The sequence below is a fragment of the Acomys minous genome (genome assembly GCF_964271855.1).
Source record: "Acomys minous genome assembly, chromosome: 13".
NCBI lineage: Eukaryota > Metazoa > Chordata > Mammalia > Rodentia > Muridae > Acomys > Acomys minous.
In genome coordinates, this window is record NC_140495.1 from 82,008,092 (window position 1) to 82,028,444 (window position 20,353).

The 20,353-nt window shown below is 46.5% G+C and overlaps 1 long non-coding RNA gene across 1 annotated transcript; it reads left to right on the top strand.

The window, feature by feature from the left end:
• The first annotated feature begins 9,428 nt into the window (after nt 1–9,428).
• LOC311581281 lies at nt 9,429–16,708 on the top strand. The gene is made up of 3 exons (XR_014773735.1): nt 9,429–9,581; nt 11,471–11,612; nt 16,160–16,708. It is a non-coding gene; the product is annotated as an uncharacterized lncRNA (long non-coding RNA).
• The last annotated feature ends 3,645 nt before the right edge of the window (nt 16,709–20,353 follow it).

Below are 20,353 nucleotides of genomic sequence, written 5' to 3' on the forward strand. Positions count from 1 at the left end.
TAATACGTGAGCTAAGATCTGAACACATAAAGGGCTCAGTTTTGTGCATGGTCTTACTGGCAGACAGATTGGCAGGAGGCAAAAATGAGCCTGGTGTGGTTAGCAGAATCAATGTGAGAGGATGGGAGGTAGACGTTATCCACTCTTCTAAATGTATGGTCATCCCAGGACTGAGCCACGTGAGGCAGTGAGTGATCAGAATGCTTTGATGGGGTTAGATAAAGAGAAGAATATTGTCTTAGTTCATGTCTCTATTGTTGTGATGAAACAGCATGATCAAAAAAGCAAGTTGGAGAGAAAAAGGGTTTATTCTGGCTTATACTTCCATGTGACTGTTCATCACTGAAGGAATTCAGAACAGAAACTCAAACAGGACAGGAACCTGGAGGCAGGAGCTGATGCAGAGGCCACAGAAGAATGCTGCTTACTGCTCCTTTTCATTATAGATTTGAATGAGAGTGACTACTAATAACCACATGGAGAGTCAATACTAGGCTGTCTTGAAGTATCCTCTGCCAATGCCATTAACCCAAAACTCTTCAATTTAGCCTCAGGAAGATTGTTTGTACAGGGCAGAAAACTGCCATAGTCTCCAAAATATCATAAGAATGGTCTCTAGACAACTTACCAAAATTTCCCCCTCTGAAACCTCTTGAGCAGGGCTATCAAATTCTACATTGCTCTCAGCACCATTCTCCTAATAGGATGGCCCAGTAAGCCCCACTTAAAGTGTTCAACTGCTTTCCCCACAGTCTTCTATGACCCTACAGTAAACTGCATGGTCAGGTTTGTCACTGCAATACCCCATTCCCTGGCACCAACTTCTGTCTTAGTCAATCTTCTATTATTATGAAGAGAAAATATGACCAAGGCAACTCTTGTTTTTTTTTTTTTTTTTTAAGAATTTAATTGGGAGCTAGCTTACAGTTTCAAAGATTAGCTCTTTATCATCATGGTGGGGAACATGGCTGCACACAGGCAGACAGGGTGCTGGAGAAGTAGCTGAGAGCTACATCCTGATGCACAGGCCAAAAGAGAAACTCTGAGCTTGGCATGAGCTTAGCATGGCATGTAACCTCAAAGCCCACCCTCAGCAACACACTTCCTTCAACAAGGCCACACCCCTTAATTCTTCTAATCTTTTCAAATAGTGCTATTCCCTGGTAACTACGCATTTAGGCATGTGAGCCTATGGAAGGCATTCTTATTCAAACTGTGATAAATTTTGAGGCAAAAACATACATAAGTTCTAAACTGTGCTGTTGTGAATGAGAGCAGGGAAATGGGGTGACAGCTGAGAAAGGAAAGGCTTGTTTTGTTCTATATTTAGAAAAAGCAAAAACCTGCAAGAGATGGATTCAGATCTCCTCGGGCACCACTTATTAGCCTTCAGATCTCAGCTTTGTCGTGTGTAAAGTGGGAGTTTATCAGTCTTTTGGGATCATTGTGAAGGCTGAATAGTGACTGTTGAATGTTCATGAACATGTGCCTGGTTTGTGATGAGCACTGTCCATGGGTGTCTGCTGATGAGCACTGTCCACAGATGACTGCTGCTGCTACTACTACTGTTTGAGATGGGAGGTCCTGGAATTGATGGAAAGGATAGAGGACACTTGCTAGAGGGAAGCTGGACAAGTAGCCATGTGCACAGGCAGCCTTTGGTCGGAGTCAGGGGTTCTTCACCTGTCTGGTCATGGTCCTGAAGTAACCGACATAAACCACTTACTAAAGAAAATTACATGGGTGGCTGAAATTGTCATGGTATGTCTTTTACTTCTGTGGTTTTGAGACTTTCTATAGCCTGCACTATCTTCTGTATAGTCACATAAGTAAAACAGGCTTGTGATCAGGTCCTTGGGTCAGCTTGATGTTTTGTTACCAGTTAAATAATGTCTCTGGGTTTTGGTATTCTTATGTGTAAAATAGCCTACTAGTTTCAATAGGTAGATTCTTTTAGCTATGAAATTCTCTAAGCACAAACTATATATATATATATTGGTTTTATTTAGAATCCTGGCCTTGCATAAATTTAAGGCCAGAAAACAGGGATGCTGGAGTGATCACTGGGGGCAGCTCATCAGGTTTCCAAAGACCTATTTCCTGTAGAAGTCCTTTGCATCAGCAGTGACATCAAAATATCCTGCATCAAACCAGTTTTTCAGAGAGTGTGATGCAATTTCTTTTTTTTGACATTGCCTCTGTAACCATATTAAAAATATGTACCAATAAAAGTCAGCCAATGTATTATTGTATCAAATAGTGAAAGGGCGTAAGTGTTACTTTAGGTAAAATTTAGTTTCTTGCTTTCTAACTTGGGATGTGCTGGTGAGTATGAGAGCAAGTGCAAGCATTCAAACACAGGTTTCCCTGCAGTGTTTTGCTCACCTAATAGAGGAATGGCATGTGGGACCAGTTCAGCCAGTAAAGGCCCTTGCTGGCAAGCCTTGTATAATTTCAGCCATGATGTCTGGTCCATTTTCAGACCCAAATGATGCAGGCATTCCATACCTTGTAACTTCCCTGGCTTCACAGCTCCAGTGGGCTGTGCCTTTGTGCATTTGAGTATGTACCTACAGTAAAACCCATCTCCAGGTCTCAAATGAGCTTTGTCCTGTTCTCTGTTTTCCTGGTAGCAATGAGGGCCCCTTTTCAGCACCATTAGAAACATCTCTAGGTTATGTTTCTACAAAGTGTGGGGAGTCTGGCGAGGTTTACTAATGCAATATTCCCCATATGTATGTTTTCATGCAGTTGATGAATGCAAAGATAAGCCAAGTTCCTGGGACGAAGGGATGTCTATCAGGAAAATGTCACCATCCATGTGAGCTCTTGGTACTCTATCCCTTTTAATCCACTTGTCTTCCTCCTGGGAATAATTTGGGCATAACTCCAGTATGCAGGAAGTGAGCCTTTTGCAATGGCTCATAGAAATCAGATGGGCTCTCTTCTGGCCTTTGGGGAGGCCTTGGTGGTTTGTCCCACCCCTGCCTCCATCCTTCTAGGAGAGCCTATCAATATATGTCCAAGTTGGCTCTACAACCACCAGAGTTTGGATCCATCCCACTGGGGAATCATCTTTTGGGAGGGCTGCCCATGCCTCTGTGTTTAACTATCTGCCACAACATGGCCCATCAACCATTTGGGGGCCTCAATAATTACCTCTTGCTGCTCCTTTGTGTTGAAGATAGTGAGGAGGAGCCAGCCACTGTTGCCCTACGTCAGAAGATGAGTCTGGCTGTCATTGCCTGAGGTTTTTCTGAGAAAGACGGAATACGGTGCTTCCAACTGAGCAGGCTGGGGTTGGAGAACGGCTGGTGATGAAAATCAAGCCATACTTCATGGACACTTGCATCTTAGGCTACATTTGGGGGGCTCCTGGTCTTACGGAATGGTATCTGGGAGGGGCAGGCTGTTGTCTTTGGACAAAACAGAGGTAACGTCCTGTGGATTCAGTTTCCTTAGGCCTTACCGGCCTTACGGGAGATGCCAATGGTTGTGAACTTTCTGATAAAAGGCCTCTGATTAAGTGGAGTGGTGTAGGGGTCAGCAGCAGCAATGACTCACTGGGTCTCTGGAGATCAGTGGAGTCTCAGCCAGGAGGATCTTACACTGTTTCTGTATCTAAAGGGGCTGAACCAATGCAACTTGCAGCCAAGACTCTATATACAGAACCTGTTCTGGGCGCCCCCACTTGCACACATACTCCCCAGTGTCTTTCTTTATCTTGATCACGTTGAGTTCTCTCTGGAGACCACTCTATATCAGAAGTCAGCCAGTCTAACTCAGCGAACTGTCTGCTTTCCTGTAGACGACCCAACCCTGTAACCTCCTGCATTTCCTTCCTTGCAATGTCTGACTATACACGGGCAGTGTGTTTTGAGGGAGTCCCCCTGTGGTGCACCTCCAACTGTGTTTGAGTAAGAACAGAGACAAGAACCACCAAGGCAGGTGTTGTCTAGGACACAAGTCACGGTCCCTGCTCAGGGTTCGGGTTCTTCAGCAGTAGGCGGTTGTAGGGAAACCCTGACGAGCCTTGCTGGTTCTCCAGAGACCAGAGCCAACGTGCAGCTCTATGAGGAACCATTGGCTGAGGTACAAGCAGGCGTCATAGTCTCTGGACTGTGGAACCACACACATTCATACCACATAGACTCCGTTCCCTGCCAAACTCCAGACAGGAACTTCTCTGAGGTCATAACTGGCTTAACTTAGGCAATTATAAACATTTTTAAAAGGTGATCTAGCTCCTGCTGCCACCCATCAGATGACCCGGTGTAACTAAACTCCATGGTGTCCTTACCACTTCCTTAACACCCCAAGGATTGGTCCATTTCAGCCATCAGGTCTGATGGTATGGACTGTGGCCTGCAGAAATCTGGATCCAGGCAACTTTCAAAGTGGTACCTTCCACTAGTCCTCCTGCCTCCCCAGCCACAGCCGAAGATGCCGTCTGTGGTGGCTGGCTCATAAGGCCAGCCTTATTCGAGGGTACAGTGGATTTTCCCAGCCAGTGCACAAGCCACGACAAGATGTTACAGAAAACAGAAACAGGAAATGCCTCGCTCAGAACAGGTACCAGAGACAGACAGGATGGTGAACCAAAAGAGTTGTTTCATGTTGGTGCGGATTCGGGGAGTAACCTCCGAAATCCTGAGCGCCTAATCCTTAGTTTTTCACATAATTGGAAGGGATTAGCAACAGTGGGGAGGAAGAAAGACAAGGGATTTGCAGGTGAAGAGAAAGGACGAACGTTTTAGGAGATATCTGTGATTGCTGGGCTACCATCATGCACCATGAGCGGTTTCTAGTGGATTTTTCAAGGTGGGTTCCTCCTAAGAGTTGGTTGGAGCAAAGGTCAGAATGAGCTAGCCACAGGATGGGAGATTTCCAGAGCGCCCTCTGGTGGAGCTTGTCGGGGGAGCGTCACCTAGTGGACTGCTTAGGTGAAGTAAAAGTAAGGTTTAAGGAAAGTGGGTTTTTTGTTTGTTTGTTTTTGTTTTGTTTTGTTTTTTCGAGACAAGATTTCTCTGTGCAGTCTTAGCTGTCCTAGACTCGCTTTGTAGACCAGGCTGGCCTCGAACTCACAGCGATCCGCCTGCCTCTGCCTCCTGAGTGCTGGGATTAAAGGCATGCACCACCATGCCCTGCTCAGGAAAATGTTTTTATTTTCCACTCTCATGCAGTGGCCCAAGCTTAGGGGAGGAAGAGAAATGCAGAACAGAGTGAAAGAGGAGTGAAGGAAGGAAATGCAGACATTTTTATATCTTCGGGGACACTCAGGCACTGGCCACCCTTCAGTGGATGGTTTCCAAGTTGCTCAGTTTGGAAGCTTCCAGAAACTACATGCACCCTTTACAGTAGTGCTTCTCAAAACTTAGAAGGAAAGGGCCCGATCTTCTTGCTTTAAGTTTGGAAAAATAGAAAGATCTGAAAAATACAAACAAACAACCCATTTTCTCTGTTAATAATCAGGTGCTAAGCTGTCCTGAGTTCCTTCTTTAAACAATCCTTGGTGCATCTTTGAATGTTGGCTGTTAGCCTGCCATGGATTTCTTACATACTCAGAGGTGACAATGCCCTAGGACTATCGAGAGTTTAGAGGTCAGGCAGGGTGGCTGAGGGGGTCCAGCACCCAGAGCTTTTCTGGGTGCTTAGCTCATGCCCCCTCAGATGGATGCTGGTCATATCGCCCCTATAAGGAATGCTTTTTGTTTGCAGAATAAGACAGTGCTGGACCAAGTCTAAAAGAGAAGCCAACTGAATCTATTCATCTGGTGATGGGCACAGTATACTTTGCCTCGCTTGGCAAATTTCCAAAAACTGCATCTTTGAGGAGTTCTGAAGTCCTCAAGAGGAGTCTTGTAAAGCATTTGTCCCTCAGGACACACAGGCACTGAGTCTTCTGGCTTCAGGTTGTGGCAGTGGCTAAGGCGTATGGAACTGCCCACGAGTCGGCCAGTGGCTAGCCTCCATTTGCCATGCTAGTAAAGAGTTTTATTGTGAGACTGGCCAGAGATGAGTGGCATCTATCTTTCCCAAGAGTGTATATTTAGGTGTTGCTGCCAGATGAAAGGGATTGTATTTCCTTCTGGAAAGGACTTTCTGTGTGCTCCACCTACCCACTGAGAGGAATCCCGAGTCACTTCCATTTTGTTATGGACAGTCTGACACCTTCTCGGTAAGAACCCACATCTATTTTGAGACCATGGGCCCCTCTGTCATGCCTTGAGTAATCCAGTTTCAAATAAAACAGCCAGCGCTGCTCCATGGGACAAGAGTTTGATAACTGTGTCTGCAGGCAGCCAAACAATCAGAGCTGTCCCAGTTATGCGGCAGCTGGATACTCAGGCATTTCTAAGTATCAGTCTCCTTTATTCTAAGAAAGTTGGCAGAGTGGCTGACAGGAGAGGATGGCAGTTCTGTCATCACAGGGTTGGCCGTTCGTTCCTCATTCTTGTCTGGGTTTAAATATTCTGCTTAACGGATTAGTAGGATTCTCCAGTCAGACACCCCCCCCCTCTCTCTACACACACACACACACACACACACACACACACACACACTCACACGTACACCTCCCACCCGATATAACACACACATCCTAAGTGTGTTCCGTTTGACTTTGAGGCCTAATCAGTATGCTGACAGGCTAACAACCCAGCTGTCCTACTGTTTCTCAGAATGGCCTCACTGTAAACAAAGCCACTCGCAGTTCCCTAGAAAAGGTGTATTTGGGTGTATGTGTCCTCTATTCAAATATCATCTTCATTTCTCTGAATTTCTGGCACGTCAATCTTGGTGGTGTTTCTTAGGAGTTACTTGACTAATTTTGGCAGTCCATCTGGAAATGTGGCTTTGTTAGGATGTGTGATAATAGCAACAGTAGCAGCCTGGTGTTGATAGTTTGCCTTTGAATTTAGAACTAGAAAACAAGACGCTGATTGCAATAATTTGTGTTCGTGAAGCAATTTAGTACAATCCTTGCACATGTTCGGTGATACATATTAAATGCATTTAGCAGTTTAAGGGGTGGGCAACATATTTACTCTTCAAAAAATGGTTGGGCAATTATTACTTTGAAAAATAGAGACTTCAATTGTAATGGTGCCTTTCCACATGTCCCTTCCATGGAGATTTTTCCCAGCACAGTACTGTCTCTGTGCCTTCAGCTCTTGAGCTCACCCCAGGCGTGGACTCCAATCTCCTAGGTCCAAAGGCCTGGGTGTTGGTCATAATGCTACCCCAATGGTGGCCAGCAAGCACGTTGGCAGTGACCTGATGAACACAGTGTTAGAAATGGGACGTCCCAGTGAATCTCACAATAAAAGCATTCAGAGATAGAGTGATGTCCACTAGCCTAGTGAGTGGTTTAGGCCTGGCTTACAAGCTCCTGACAGAGCTTGTAAGGGTGTCAGGGACCAGAGTGTGCCCTTTTCTGTGACTAGCAGTGTGGGTCTGCACTACCTCCTGGGCTGGTTCCCTGGAAGGACTGCACCTTTACCGCTAGCGTACTATAGGCTCTAGCCTGTGCTTAATGCCGACCTCTAACCTCACGGGTTGCACACACAGTGGCTGTTTGTTTAGTTGACACTGTCCTTGCCACTCTTTGTTAGGATGGTATTGTGTTTTAGGTCTCTTAGGGCTCCAGCTCAGCGATAGCTTCTTGGCACTTTGGGCAGGCAGGAGACGCTGCTTAGGACTGCTGGCACAAGGTGGTCAGGACTGAGCATGAAGAGCCCACGGGAAGTAAAAGCGAGGATCGCTGCTGTGTTCGGCAGAGGCCCCACACGGAGGAAGTCTTGGCTGCTACGCCCTCTGACACCTGCCCGACTCTGAGATCCAGCCCTAAGTCACTGGATGCATTACAGTGGGTACTGGAGCTGTAACTATCAACTCCCCCCACTCCCCCACTCCACCCCCAAAAAAGACTCCTGTGGGTCACGTGGACTGCACAACCGGGGAAACCAGTCTGGAGCTAGGGCAAGGCCGAGATGTGTATAAACCCTAAAAAAAAAAACTCAGTCTTGAGATCAGTAGGAAGAAGGCTGGCTCCCTCCCTATTCGCACGCAGTCCAGGGACCCCCACTTCCACAGTTCTCTGGGTAGTCAAGTAGCCTAGCACCCGGAATTGCTTTGTATGCAAATGAAGCATTCCTTGCATCTCAGCCCCAGCCAATCATGTTCACTCACCCGAAAACCCCTCCCCATTTCCCCAAGGCTTACACAGCGTCATTCCACCGCCCACCATGAAGAGAGTTGTATCACTGGAAGAGCTGTGTCACTGAAAGAGCTGCCTCAGAGACAGCGATCCCCTCCTCCAGTCGGGCGGAACTTCCTTCCTCAGGGCGTAGTACCTGTGTGCTTAAAGTCCTGGGGAACTGGGAAGCAGCACCCAGGCTCCGGACCAACAGACTCTTATAACAGACTTGAAATGGACCTCGGTGGATCCACGGCTGTAGGCAGGGAGGTTCCATTGCTCAGGCTCCTGCTCAGAGGCTTGCGCAGCTAATGGTCAAAAGGAAGGGCAGCAGCCAGCGTTGGAGCGGGTGGGTGCACCAGTGACTGAAGTGACACATAAGAGGAGCAAGAAGGAAAAGACCGCCCTGCGGACAGTGTCTGACACCCACGGCCATGAGCTGGGGCCCTTTCCCTTTACCACGCCTGGGAGGTGCTGTCCTCCCTCCCCGGTTCTTTAATCAGACTGCCCTCCTCCATCCCCATGGTCTATTCCAGCCCACTTTCAAGCTCTGTTTTTGGTAAAATTGGCTTTTTCCCCCTTCACCTGTCTCCCTACTTGGAGGAGATTTTAACACAGACTTTAATTCCGTTGTTAATTTTAGGCCTTTCTGGCTGAGTTTATTGAGGGTAGGAAGTAGGGCTTCAGTGGTCTCTCTCACAGGTTCCCAGCGCTGCCCATGGTACCCACGTGCTGCCTGTGGCCTTTGCCCAATAGCGTAGCATCTTCATCTGGCCCACTCTGTGCTGGACGCTGGTGCTGCCTCTCTGAACCGGAGCTGGCCTCTGGTATGTCGATGTCAGATGTAGGTATGTTGCTGTACTACACACTTGGCCCCTCAGTCCTGAGTACACACAGTATGCTCAGCTCAGGACTCCTGGGTGCTAATCCTGCAAAGGATGAGACAAAGTTGTGTGTTTAGAATAAATCAGTTCTTTCTGATATTTTAAAAGAAATGTGCGTTGTGCATGTTTCCTTAAATCAACATGGGCAGCCTTTAATTTCATGACTTTTTTCTTGTATCTTGTCTTCTGAGAAGGGGGCTCTCCAGAGGCAGAAGAGGGCTTTGAAAAAAAAGATCTCTAGCAGCATCAAGCAGCAGAGGGCGCTGCAGCTAAGGAGATGAAGCCGCAGAACTAGCTAAGCGTGAAAATAACAGAGACTCTGCACCTCCTCACAGATCCATCGCACACAGCAGCTATGTTAACGAATTTGAACTACAGTCTGAATTTTTTTTAACCTTATCTAAAATGAAAGACAGTTTAAAGTATTCATGGAAAAGAGTCAAGGAAGGCACATTTCTGGAACATTTTTCCACCTCACAGGAGGCCAGAGATCCACAGAGGTACTTTGTTTTTACTTGATTTTTACATATAATGTGAAGGAAGGGTCCAAATTTGGTTGTTTGCTTGATTTCTTGCTTGTGTTTTGTATAGACGCCCAGTTTCTCTGGTATCACTCGCTGGACAGACTTCTCTTACATTGAACTGTCTTGGCACCTCGGCCGTGCCTCACTTGATCATAGAGTTAAGGATTTATTTTTGTGTTCTGCATTCTGATCAACCTGTCTGTCCTTATCCCGGCACCGCAGTGTTATTAGACTCTAGTTTTGCAATAACTGGAAGCTGGGAAGCAGGATTGCATCAGATCTTTAGGTAACTCTGGGGAATGCTAGCACTGTAGCAACAGCACATCTTACAAGCCATGAACATGGGTGCTTTTCTGTTCATTTAGACCTTTAAGCTTTCCGATAGTGTTTTGTAGTTCTCAGTGCCTAAGTCTTATACTTCTCTTTATTACAATTGTTGCTGCTATTTGTTGTTGTTGTTGTTGTTTAAGAAAGGGGTCTCGGCTGGCCTTGAACTCAAAGATCTGATACCTGCTTCTGCCTTGAGTGCTGGGATTAAAGCCATATCCCACCGTACATGGCTTTCATATTCTCTCTTCCCCCTCCCCATCGCCCTCCCCCTCCCCTTCCTCCCTCCCCTCCTCCTTCTCCCTCCCCTTTCTCCCTCCCCCTTCTTCATTGCAAGCATATAGAAATGCAGGTGACATCTATATAACCCCGTGTCCTGCTTATCTGGGTTGGTTAGTTCATTTCGATTCTCTGTATATGAAATTATGCATCTGCAACTTCCTCCTCTCCAGCCCGCACGCTTTTGTTCACGGGTGCTCTTGCTTTCTTCACTAAGCCCAGTGCTGAGTGACAAGCGTGGGAGCAGATGCACTTGTCCAGGCTTTCTCCGAGCCGCTAGCTCTGCGTCTATGCAGATGCATTATCAGGTTGAGGAGCGTCTCGTTTATTTCTAGTCTCTGGAGTATTTTGATTATGACAGGTTGCTATATTTTTTATCAAATTCCTTTTAAGATCAAGAGTCAGGTATATTTTTGTTTTTACTTCTCAGTGACATGACATTGATCAATTTCCCAATGTTACACCAATCTTGTGTTTTTGACATTTTTGCATCTTTATTTGGATGGATATGCAATGTCCACAATTTTCTTGAAGTGTCTGTGTTTTCTGGTATCAGAGTAATATTGGATTCACTAGAATAAATTCAAATCATTTGTCCTCTCCTGCCTTGGGGAGTTAATGAAAGATTGGTGTTCATTCTACTTTAAGTATTTGGTAGATTCTGCCAGTGACGTCATAAGTCCATGTTCTTCTTTGTGGGAGTTTTAAAATGATTCATTTAATCTTTTCCCCTCATGTAAGTCTACTTATATTTTCTTTTGCTTCCAGTGCCAGTTTGGTAGTCTATGCCTTCTGTTAAAAGGATTTGCTTACTTGTATGTGTGTTTCTCTTTGTGAGTTTCTATGTACCACAAGCATGCAGGACCCTCAAAGGCCAGAAGAGGGCATCAGATCCCCTGACACTGAAGCCACAAGCAGTTGTAAACCACCATGTGGATGTTTGAAACCAGGCCGAAGTGCTCTGCCGAAAGCCCAGTGCTCCCTCCTGCTCAGTTTATTGGGTTTTGTTTGTTTGTTTGGTTGTTTTTGTAGCATGTACAATTCACTCAAACTTTGGTATATAGTTCTTTAATGTCCTGTTTAATTCTTTTCATTTTGTAAGATCAGTTCTGATGGTCCCGTCTTCTTTCATTAATTTTTAGTGCTTAATTTTCTCCCCTTAGTCTAATAAAAATCTTGTCAGTTTTGTTTATATTGTTGTCTACTGCTGACAAGTTTTCAACCTACTCTGACAATGATACATTTGTCTTTCTCTTTAGGGTCAACTTGCTTATCCCGGGAGTCTCAGTTGTTGGTAGGTTTTCAATATGTTCAAGTATCAGACAGCTAGAACAAGAGACAGTACTCAAACTGGCAGTGAAATATGCAAACCACGCCCCTGCTGTCTGAATGCACAGCAAGGTGAGCAGCTACCTTTAAACATTGGAGGGCTAAGCATTTCTGCTGTCCGTGAAATGTCTGCAGTCTGTGTGGGCCACCTGTCATTGGTGTGCAGAGCTCCCAGGATGCACACAGAAGCCAGGTCTTATGGGTGAGTTAAGTATGATTAAAAAGGGCTTTGAAATCTTATTACCAAGCATTTTATGCAAATTCTTGAAAATTGGCTCTGGCATCTAAACAGTAAATCTATAAAGGATATTATTTTAGCATAACGATCCTAAATAAAAGAAATCATTCTGCTAATATTTAGAGGGGAAGCCATCTCAGCATAGAGGTACTCAGAGGCAAGCATGGCAGTCTACTCTGGTCACCGAAGGCTCTCTACACAGGCTTCTGAGAGAGCACCCAGAATTGTTGCTTACAACTTGCACTGCATCACAGGGGTCACCCCAGACCCAGCATACGCACGCTGTCTACATCTTCAAACTCTAGGAACAAAAGTGAACTCAGGAACTCAGAACAGACTGGTTGTTCATCCCTACCTTTTGCTGCCGCCGTCTTCCTTCCCAGTGTGTGTTTGTCTTTACCTACACTCTCCAGCCCACTGCAGAGTTTTCTCATACCAAAATATTCCCAGAAACTCAGCACGTTCCATTCTTTTCCTAGAAACCATAGAGTCTGCAAAAGAGAACTGAAGTAGAAAACTCTAGTATTAGTCTCATTAGTGTATTTTTTTTTTTAAGGTTGCAGAGAATTCTTGTGTTTGTGAAGGAATCACAGGGAATGGGAGGTGTGAAGCCAATAGCAGCAGATCTCAGCAGAGCACCATAGGGTGGGGGAGCCGTATAGCATGTGCCTTAAAAAGCAGTCAGAGTGTGGGGGAGGGGGCCACAGTTGAATGTGGTGACTATAGTTTGGTTACTACAAGTAAGGACGGTAAGCCATACTTGCTAATGATCTTTTGCAGAAAATATGAGAAATCAGATTTATATCAGAGGACATGGCTGGAGGCCACAAAGAGCTGTCGGGTGAGCAGGGGCCGGAGAAATGGCTCCGTGGTTACGGGAGCAGTGGCTAACTTTGCCAGAGACCGTGATTGGCTCCCAACACCCACATGGTGGCTCACAAACATCTATGACTCCAGTTCCAGGAGGTTCTACACCCTCTTCTGACCTCTGTGGACACCAGACACACATGTGGAACAAACACAGTCATGCACGTTTATGTGCATAAAATATTCAAAAATTCGTATACATAAAAATAAATAATTTTTTTAAAGAAGTGGGACAATGTGATTTTTTTTAATAGACAAAGTGCAGATACTTTGCTAGGAAGAATTAGAGAGCATGGGCAGGACACCAAAGGATCCTTAGAGGAGCCGTAGACTGCAGCTGTACGTCGTGGGATACCTATAGTATTGTAGAACACCAGAGTGACTAACGAGGAAGATGCTGACACTGCCAGGTGCTGGTGAGCACCTAGCAACTGGAGCTCACACATTCTGTTTGTCTTGCTAGCAGAGATGAGATGCAGAACAGAGTGGCTGGCCTGGAAGACACACACTGACCCAGTCACCCCCTTCTTGAGTGTGAGCCCAGAGAAGTGAGAGCAATGTTCATACAAAGCCCCGGTAGGCGTGTTTACAGGAGTTCTGTTTCTAGAAATCAAACACAGAAAGCCCAGATGTCCCCCAGCAGGTGGACACACTGTGATGCAGGCAGACTCCGGACTCAGGCATGAGAAAGCATAGGCTATGAATGCACACCGCAACGTGGGTGAGCCTCAAAGGCGCCGTGCTGAGCGAAAGAAGCCAGCCTTGAAAGGTCGCACGCTGTACAGTTCACTCCCCTCCCCTCTGGAAGGCAGAAACAACAGGACAGAGATCAGGGTCTCAAACGGTGGGGGAGGAAAAGCTTTGAGTATAAAAAGATAGCACAGGGAGAAGTGGAGGCATGGAGCTATTATGGATTTTTACTTTGATGGTAAACACACACACACACACACACACACACACAATGTTAAAGATAATAGAACTCTATACCAAAAGGAAAATGAAGTTTTACTGTAGGTGTTTTTGAAACAAATTTTAAATCTCTAGAAGCAGAAAACTACATTCTTCTTGGGGAATGTTCTACACGCTAGCTTGTATCTGTTCAGGATAACCTCAGCTGCTTCCAGATGTTGTTTCACAGTAAATGTCTCCTGCCACATTTTCACCCAGCTGCCTCCTGGGTCTCCTGTGGTGTGGCCCCACCTGCCTCGTTTGCTTTTCAAGTCTCTGTAGATTTTCAATCCATTGCCATCTCTGGGCTGCTCTCCAAGGCTCTAAAATATGCCGCTCAACTCTTGTCTTATTTAATTGTTTTAAATTAAGTGTGTGTGCGTGTGTGTGTGTCCGCGTGCGCGAGTGCCTGCTTGTCTGTGTGCTCAACACTGGTGTGCAAGTGCCTGCAGAGGCCAGAAGAGGTCATTGGATCCCCTAGAACTAGATTTACAGGCAATTGTGAGCCACCTGATATATAGGTGCTGGAAACTGAACCCAGGCCCTTTAACAAAAGCAGCAAGTACTCTACTCCCCTGAGCCGACATCTCTCCAGACCCCTGCCCCATCCAGTTTAAAGAGAGCATAACCGTCCCACTTCCTTGCAGGATGAACACACACACACACACACACACACACACACACACACACACACACACACTAATTCTGGTCCACAGCTCCCACTTGGTTTACATGCCTCGCTAGCATTTCAATGAGGAAACTTATTCTTTGAGGCCATACAAAACCTGAAAGTAGCATTGCCTGAGTGCACATCCTACTTGTGCTGCCTGCTCTTTAATTCGTAGTGGGATTTGCAACCAACCTTTGTAAAGTCATTTTTTTTTCTGGAACCATTTCCAGGTGGCTATTTTCCTCCTGAGGATTTGTCTTATTAAGCCATTAGGGTGGACAATGGAGGCACTTGAATGTCTGGGTGGCAGCACGCTGCTCTGTTGGGACACAGGATAAAATGCCATAAACATCTTCCTTTATTTTATTGGATTTGGCTCAAGCTGTTGGCAGGGCTATTGTGTGCTCAGCTCCAGTTGTTGTAGGAAGGCTTGGTTTTTTTTTTTTTCAATTTCACAAGGAGAAAAATCTATGCTCAAATTTAATACAGCTGCTCTGCAGTGAAGGCAATGCCCTCTCATTTGTGTTCAGTGTATTTGTATTCAGTGGCTTGAGTTCTGGGTGCATGCTACACTCACAGTTTTTAATTGACCATCAAAAGACAAAGGTAGGTGGTTTTTTTTTATTCTTTCCAGATGCTAGCAAATTAGAAGACAGTGCAAAGATTATTTTGTCACCAAGGAGAAGACACGGTTCCAGGGTGTGCCTTGCTCCAGAGCCACTTTTCTTGGCAATTTTAGTGTTGAATATACTCAAATGTCCCAGAACAAGTGAAAGGCTTTCTTTGTTGTCACTAGTAAGAACACTGAACAGATCATGGGAGAAAAACATTTCTTTCTCATCTCTCAATCTTTTTTTTCTAGGAATCTTATGAGTAAAGAGAGAGGTATGTAGGCTGTGGAGGGGACAGCAAGAGTGGTAGATTCTTTGGGCTCTGGATTCTATCTTCAGGACCAAAAGGAAGGAATGTTTTTCAACTCTGGGAGCCAGCCAGCCAGCCATGCCTGCAGTTAAGTTTTTCAGAGCCAGTTGCTCCCTTGCTGCTAATTTTTTTCTATCAAAATGTGAAACTCACTTTACCGTCTCTCACCTAATGGTCTTCCTGGGCGTTGACAAGCGGCAAGTTCAGGGTTTTCTCCTAGAACGATTACCATTCATTTAGCACTTCCTTACCAAAAAGGACCTCTGCGTTATGAGTTCAAGTCTCTTTTTTTCCCCTTAGATTTTTCTTTCAGTTTAGTTATATTTAAATCATAGAAACTCAAATTAAATTCACTGCTTACCTGTGTGTGAGGTGCCAAGGTCTGTATGCCAAGAGTTGGACCCTTAAGAAGCCTGTGATGTGACAATACTTCTTAGGCTTGTTGGTGTGTGCCAGGAACATGCCGTTGAGCAAAACTGTGCTTGGAGCGGAAGCATCATTATTCCTGGCTTGTTTTTCAGAGGCAGGGGAGAAAGAAGCAGACCCGGTGCTGTCTCTGCTGTGAGAGCCACAATAACCCAGACACTTTTTCATGTGGAACTCAACGCTGGCAGGGATCTGCTGTCCTCTGTGGTGTGTGACAGTGGGCAGTGCAGGTCCGCTGACACAACTCCAGAGTGGCAGCGGGGCCTCAGAAGAGTTACAAGGAGTTTTGGCTAACATTCATCTGCTTAACACTCTAAAACGAGGAGTTTTAGAGTAGTTATCGAAACACTGCCACCATTCTAAAGTCATCTCAAAATAAAATTAATAAATAATATGACAAATACATAAAGCTGAAGGAAACCAAAACAAAACAACAACAACAACAACAAAAAACCAACCCCCAAATCCCATAGCCCTCTAGCTATAATACAAAGGAAGAGTGAGGGAAAGTGACCCACAACCAAAGAATATTTATTTCCTTATACACAGGCTTTTAGCATATTGAAACTGCAGGACTGAATGAAACAGTCAGATGACTTACCACGAAGAGATTCACCGACAATAAGTGATCTGCAATGCAACTACCTGTTTGCTGTGTGGATGACAGGACACCTGTGACACCTGGGATGTGGCCTTCCAGAACAGTGAGCATGCTCAGTAAAGTTCTGAACCTGACCAAGTGCACTCGACACACTTGTTACATTCTGGGAAATTCAGGTGAATTTAGATCTGTGTGAAATTGCCTCTGTGTATTTGTAAAATGGGCCAGTGTGGGGTTAATCTTGATTGTTACCCTGACGATGGTGAATCGAGTAGGAGATGAATCAGGCTCGCCCCAGGATGTGTTCTGTGGTGGCATTCCCAGAGAAGATAAACTCTGGGCAGAAGATGCATACTGAGTGTAGGCGGGTAGCACCACGCCGGGGGCGGCACCACACCACACTAGGACGGCACCACGCCGGGGGCGGCACCACACCACACCAGGACGGCACCACACCAGGGCACCACACCGGGGACACCACACCGGGCGGCACCATACCGGGGGCGACACCACGCCGGGGGCGGCACCACACCACACCAGGACGGCACCACACCAGGGCACCACACCGGGTGGCACCACGCCGGGTGGCACCACGCCGGGGGCGGCACCACGCCGGGGGCACCACACTGGGGGCACCACATCGGGTGGCACCACGCCAGGGGCGGCACCACACCACACCAGGACGGCACCACACCAGGGCACCACACCGGGTGGCACCACGCCGGGGGCGGCACCACGCCGGGGGCAGCACCACACCGGGATGGCACCACACCGGAAGCTGAGGTTGCCTACATGGAATAAAAAGAGGGAAAAGGAGCAAAATCACCTCAGGAGCACCCTACAGTACTCCCATGAATTAAACACATGAGCTTCTCTGAGTCCCTCCATCGTGGTCCTTGCCTCACCACAGCCCAGTGTCAATGGAGCCAGCTCACCGTGGACTAAAGCTGGAGCCCCGGAGCAAAACAAATCTACTCCTCGTAAGCTGTACTCTTAGGTAGCTGTTGATAACATCAACAAAACAGCTCCACCAACACAATGGAGCTGTGGTCACAGATCATTACAAACCAGCTCTCACCTACATGAATAGTGCATGGGACACTCACAAGTCATCCCAACAGTCTTGGCATTGCAACAAGGCATGCTGGGAAGCCAGGGCCTCGAATTAAGAAAGCTCTCATTTGTGCCATTTGCAGATTTCTGTGTTCTGAATATTCCAATAGTGGCCAATTCCAAACTGCCAGTAGAGAGTAGCTCACAAGACTCCCACAGGTTTTGCTTTCAGCTTATTAAGAAGGCAGATGCAGGCACAACCAATTATGTGGGTAGCTTCTCCAGCCCTATATGCTGAATGCCACTTAGGTCCCCCAAGTCATTAGGATAACAAAAAACACGCTGCTGCAAGCTTCCAGAACACCCTGCCAGAGGCAGTATTGGCCCTCTGGGAACTAGTGCATTCACCTCTGGTGGCAGCTGTGGTGTAAGTGACCTCATCAAACACTGGTACATTACCTGGACAGACCTGGGAGTCTTGATCTGCATGTACAGCCTCAGGCTGCCTGTCCGGCTGCTCCCGGGGAGAAGTGAAGAGAATCTACTAGTGCAATCCCTCAGGGCTAATGTGGCTGGATCTACCCGGGGCTTTACAAGGCCACTGCGGAGGCTGGCCTTGCCCACTCTGTCAGCTCAGCTCATTGAGAAGTTAACAAACAGCGAACATCTCTGCAGCTAGGTGCTCTTCGGATAACAACAGAGGGGTGTGGTTGTAGGGGTCACAGGGTAGAAGAGCAAGGGGCCTGCATGATGGACAAGCAGGAACAAGTCTGGAGGCCCTGGAAAATGGAGAGCACACTGCACAAACCTGCCTGAGTACTGATAAAGAGCACAAGGTCAGCCCAGTGGCTTCACTGACAAGTGGGAATACCACAAAGTCCCGAAGGGTCTTTTCTTGCTTGCTTCAGTGGCTCACAGAGTTCTTTGACCCTCAATCCACAGATGCAACTCAAAACCTCACGCTGATTGCTAGAGAGGGTTGGACTTAAGGCACAGCCGCATGCCTTGTTTTGCGAGTCCTGCTCCACTCCCTCAGTGCATCTCCAGGGAGAACAGGGGGACAAAAGGGCTGGGTATGAGAGAGCAACAGTAGAACTGCCCTACGGTGCGAAGAAGACCAGTGAACTCCTGTTTGTGGTATGGTTGGGGGGATGCTTACAAAGTAAGCAAGTTTGCGTAGTGGTTATTGTTCATAAATAACATGTGACATGACATGATAGGTTGAATGAGGCTTCTGGGGTTAAAGGGTACAATCTGGCGCTCAGGGGACAGGAGGATAGGAGAGAGAAGCATAATCATACAAAACAAAGTGTGTATGAAAATGACATAATAAAACCCACTGCTTTGCATGCTAGCTTAGGGGTTTTTTGTTTTGTTTTGTTTTGTTTTTGTTTTTTGTTTTAACCATATAGGTATATAGGATTTGAAAGTGGACTAAAACGATTTAGGGGGGACCAGTGTGAGAAGTGGAGTGGAGTAAATGCAGTCAGTGTACTTGCTATACCTGGACATACGTTTGGTAAAGCCTATTTCTATGTACAATGAATATATACCAATAAATGTATAAATAAATAAGTAAAATTATTTCATAGGTTCTGGTTTTTCTGAAAGGGGAGGGGGCTTTCCAAGGGTTAATCAATTCAGATAAAATTTAGCAGACACATCTTATCCAGGACAGTTAGAAGCACTACTTTTGAGTACACTTCCAGTTAAGTGACAGGATAGAGAGGGTCTTAGTGGGATGGGACTTGGAGGTTTGCAGAATGGCTCAGGCATGGTATTTCACCCGTGAGCCTCGCACCTGAAATGCAGATCCAAGTGGATCCGAAGTTCGTGGCCAGCCTCAGCTACACAGCAAACTCAAGTCCAGCTTGAAGAGCTCCAGACCCTGTCTAGACAAGGTAAACTCAAAACAAGTCTCCAGGACACCACAGATTCCGGAAGAGTTATGAGACCTGGAGATAAAGGCAGGATGGCCCATGGGGCACCGGAAGCACCCACCAGCCACATTGCTGGAAGTAACAATGCAGGCTAGAGAAGGCGTGAGCCTTGCAATGGCAGGAAAGGACAAAAGAGAAGAAATAGTTATGAGATCCAATGGTGAAATCGCTGCCTAATTGCCAAAGCTGGAGAAAAAGAAAAGGCTGTAATGAAATCCTTTCTGCACAGTGCCTTATCAGGGCAGCTCTCTGTTTGGGGCAAAGGTGTGAGCGGCTTATTTCATGTTAAACCTGCCTCCAGTGGTAGGACTGGCTGTGGAAATGTGCTTAGGATTGAGTGGGGTGTAGAACCATTTCCAAGTCCTGTTTGTCTGAGTTGTATGCACCTCTTCTCCCTTTTTGTTTTGGTTTTTCTAGACAGGGTTTCTCTGCACACCCTTGGCTGTCCTGGACTCACTTTATACACCAGGCTGGCCTCGAACTCACAAAGATCTACCTGCCTCTACCGCCCTACGTGTTGGAATTAAAGGCGTGCACCACCACACCCAGCTATGTGCCTCCTTTTGGAGGCTTGTTCCTGCTCTAGCAGGTGGATGACACATAATCACTGGATGACGGGAGAAAGCACCCAGTGTTTTCACTCCTCTCTAAGCCTGGGGCTGGGAGGCAATGCTTGGGGTGGGCAGAAGGTGATGGAAGCTCATGTCAAGGCCACTCTGGTGAAAGTTCTGTCTTGTTTAGAGTTGGAAAAATCAGAAATCGATGGGCTGATGGGAGCCGAGCAGTCTTGGGCCCACAGTGTCTGTCTGAGAACAAACAGAGGAAGTAAGGACAGCCTGCGAAAGGATAGTTCTGGGACCCAGGAGGCTCTGTTGAAAAGTATATTCTTGAGCTGGTAAGAGAGGCAGGTAGCTCATTTCACCTCTACAGTTGCACACATCCCAGGGACTCATGGCCCTAACCAGTTTCTTCTCCGGACCTGGTGAGGGCCACCATATGGCCTCTGTCTTGTTTTGAATTTTGTCAGGCTTTATGCAGATGGTCACCAAAGGCTAGCATTCACTCTGAGCTGGGTGCTGTTACATGACCAGCACTGTGCAGACATTACAAAGTACATATCACAAACAGAGGTGGCTCCCATGTCACCAA